Source organism: Lactuca serriola, chromosome 8 (assembly GCF_051521515.1).
Source record: "Lactuca serriola cultivar US96UC23 chromosome 8, Lser_US96UC23_V15, whole genome shotgun sequence".
Lineage (NCBI taxonomy): Eukaryota > Viridiplantae > Streptophyta > Magnoliopsida > Asterales > Asteraceae > Lactuca > Lactuca serriola.
The window spans coordinates 137,305,887-137,309,429 of NC_136415.1; the positions used below are offsets into that span (position 1 = coordinate 137,305,887).

At 41.6% G+C, this 3,543-nt stretch overlaps 1 long non-coding RNA gene across 1 annotated transcript; it reads right to left on the bottom strand.

The window, feature by feature from the left end:
• Positions 1-258: 258 nt before the first annotated feature.
• LOC145065571 (uncharacterized) lies at positions 259-2,127 on the bottom strand. The gene is made up of 3 exons (XR_013688452.1): positions 2,004-2,127; positions 1,129-1,208; positions 259-441 (listed from the first exon to the last, which is right to left on the bottom strand). It is a non-coding gene; the product is annotated as an uncharacterized LOC145065571 (long non-coding RNA).
• Between the last annotated feature and the right edge of the window lie 1,416 nt (positions 2,128-3,543).

The following is a 3,543-nucleotide window of genomic DNA, read 5'->3' on the forward strand; positions in this document are numbered from 1 at the left end:
TATAACTTGTATGGGTAAATTGGGAGTACTTACTTGAGCTCGGATGATTGCATGCACCGCACCCTTTTCTCTTTTCAAAACTCTTTTTGCTTTTTCTAAAAATTGTTTTCTTTTCTCAAAATTCTTTTGTAACTACGATTTTTCTTTTGAAAACTATATACCACTTCCTTAGTTTGAGTTCAGATACACTCAGGAGTGCGCCCGAATCCCTCAAACCAAGGCTCTGATACCAACTTGAAACGGCCCAAAAATCACGACTAAAAATTTCTTTTAAAACATTACTAAAAATAGATTTATAAACAACGTATCATAAATCAAACATAACTTTTGAGTATTAAATTCAAAACATAATAGCATTATCAGAGTCAAACATTCCCAGGCTAACTGACTATGGTGTGTGCTCTGCAATCTTCCCGAGCTCCTCTTTTGAAAACCGAGTACCTGAAACCAAAACTGAAAACCGTAAGCACGAAGCTTAGTGAGCTCCCCCAATCTACCACATATCGCACAAAAACATATAAAGCACATATTGGGCCTTGCCCACTGCACCAGACCGAAGTCCGGACTAACGGGGCCTTGCCCCCTACATCGAACCGAAGTCCGAAGCTGACATCGGACCGAAGTCCGAAGCTAACTGACTGGGGCCTTGCCCCCTCCATCGGACCGAAGTCCGAAGCTAACTGATTGGAGCCTTGCCCCCTCCATCGGACCGAAGTCCGAAGCTAACTGTCTGGGACCTTGTCCCCTCCATCGGACCGAGGTCCGAAGCTAACTGTCTGGGACCTTGTCCCCTCCATCGGACCGAAGTCCGAAGCTAACTGTCTGGGACCTTGTCCCCTCCATCGGACTGAAGTCCGAAGCTAACTGTCTGGGACCTTGTCCCCTCCATCGGACTGAAGTCTGAAGCTAACTGAACACAGCATATCATAACATATCAACTGGCGTAAACTCACATATACTGCATACTACATCGGGCCGTAGCCCGGAACACATAACACATAAATCCTGTTTGAGCCACGAAGGCATCAAACATACTAACTACTGTATCAGATCAACATCCGAAACTACTGCTAGCTAAACGGGCCGGCATTGTGGCCTTAGACCCGTTCCTACTAGAAGGAAACTCACCTGAACTGCTGAGCCCTGCTGATAAACCTCTGGCTGCTACTCGACAATCCCCTGAACCGCTGCTCCTCTAGCTCTCCGAGCTATCAATATACATATAACACTTAGTCTGACAGTCAACTAAGTCAACTCTGGTCAAAGTCAACCTTCCAGGTCAACCCTACTCGCCGAGTCTTCCTAAAGACTCGCCGAGTTCATAAGCTCAGGGTCTTTCTTAATCGAGTCAGTCCATGACTCGCCGAGTCCAACTAGTTCCATGTCCTGTCCTGTCCAACTCGCTGAGTCACCACCCGACTCACTGATTCGAGTCTCAACTCAAAGGGTTTAGGGTTTCACGATCTGACTCGCCGAGTCCAAGAACAGACTCGCCGAGTCCAAGACAATCTTCAACCAACTCGTCGAGTTGCTCGTCCAACTCGCCGAGTCCATGCCTAACTTCAACCGACTCGACGAGCTGTTCATCTTACTCGTCGAGTTCCTCCTCATCTTCAAGCTACTCGCCGAGTCCACTCGAAGGACTCGCCGAGTCTATCCAGTCCTCAATCCATGAAGTGGCTTTTCGAGCCAAACAGAACTTCCAACTCATAGATCCATACTTCTAGGGCCTATTCCCCACGTAAAGTGGCAAACTTTACGTGTAGATTGAGAGATCTATGCTCAAAACACACAAAACTAGGGTTTATGGCAAACATGCTTCTTCAACATACCAAGGGCTGATACTTTAGGGGATTCAAGACCAAAACCAACATGGATCTGAGGTAGCAACCTCAGATCTGAACCTCCAACTCGAATTGGTTACATAACATACCAACAATGACCAAAACTCACACATAAGAATAGATCTAGATGCAAAGGGAGTCCAAGCAACATCTTATTACCTCCAATTGGTCTGAAATGACTCCACAATCCCAGATCTACAGTCCCTTCTTGCACCTCCAAGGTCTTTCTTTCTCCTCCAAGCTTTAGTGCATTCTTCAAGGCAAGATCTAGATCAAAAACGGATATGGCGGCTAGGGTTTGGTGTTTTGGGGTAGAGAGGCAGTAAAGGAACCCTAGGAAAGAGAATGAGACGCTTAAATAGGCTCCAAGTCTCGGATTTAGGGTTTTCCTCGATCAGACGCAACTCGTCGAGTCTCCTTGGCCGACTCGCCGAGTCGGTCGCTTCCACCACAACCCGGATCCCGCTCGGACTCGCCGAGTCCCTCCATGGACTCGCCGAGTCTCCCCTAAACTTGAGGTTTTTCTTTCTGTTCTTGGCTTTCCAAACTTTGGGGTGTTACACTATTTCAAGCTAAATGAGACTATGTTTGAAAGTACATTATTATTTTTGGCCACCCAATCATAGCAATGTACTTTCACAACACAAAGGTTTAATATGAACTCTTATAATTGTGATTTCTATATGTTTACTTACATAATCCTTTGAATTTTTGACTAGCATTTGATAAAAAAGAACTTCATAAGTTTCTTGTGTTGCTTGTCTACGGATAGCAGGCTCAACAATTACTGTTTGAGTGGTCCAATCCCAATACAGTTAACTAACACCATGTCTTTGCAAGTTCTGTACGTATTCTTACCCTACCACTATCACTTAATTGCTTTAAAGACCAAATATAGTAAATAACAAAGTACTTTTTTATTTCTTGAATTTAAGTATCTTTTATAACAAATAAGTTGAAGTAAGTTGCTATTTCATGCATTTAGGCGTTTTTGTTTAAAATGCAAGAAATAGCACCATACTTAATTGATTTGACTTGAAAAAAAAACATAATTTACTCTTTTTACTACATAAGTCATTTTATTTCCCAAGTACATGAAACTTGTAGAAAAAGATTCAAAACTAGATGAGTTGATGCATCTTCAAGTGGTGAAGTTGCAAGGCATAACGCTTCCATGTTTGATTCTTCTAATAATTATATTAGCATATTAATTTTTTGACTTTTATTTGATTAGGTCACAAGAATTATTGGAGCAGGGGTTCATTAGTCTTAAAGAATTATGAAAGGCAAGATGCAAATCTACTTAGTTGGAATTTGATGTTTATCATCTTTGTGTATATCTATTTAGTTTTTAAAGCATTACATTGCAGAAGGTGTCTCTTAATAGCAATGTAGTATTAGGTTATATAGTTAGGGAAAACCTATTAATAACAATGTACATTTAGATCCCCTTAATATCAATGTATTACAATTTTTTGACATGATGTTATTGGATGAAATTGACTGTTTTGGTATATATTTGCTTACATATTTTTGTATTATGCAAAAATGTGTACCGTAAACAAACGTCATAAATGCATATCGTAAATGGTCACTGAAGTTTATGACACGCAAATGTGTGTCATCTTCATTTATGATATGGGCTTCCTTGATACGCATTGCGTGTCATAAACACGAGTGTCGTAAGGTTATGACACGC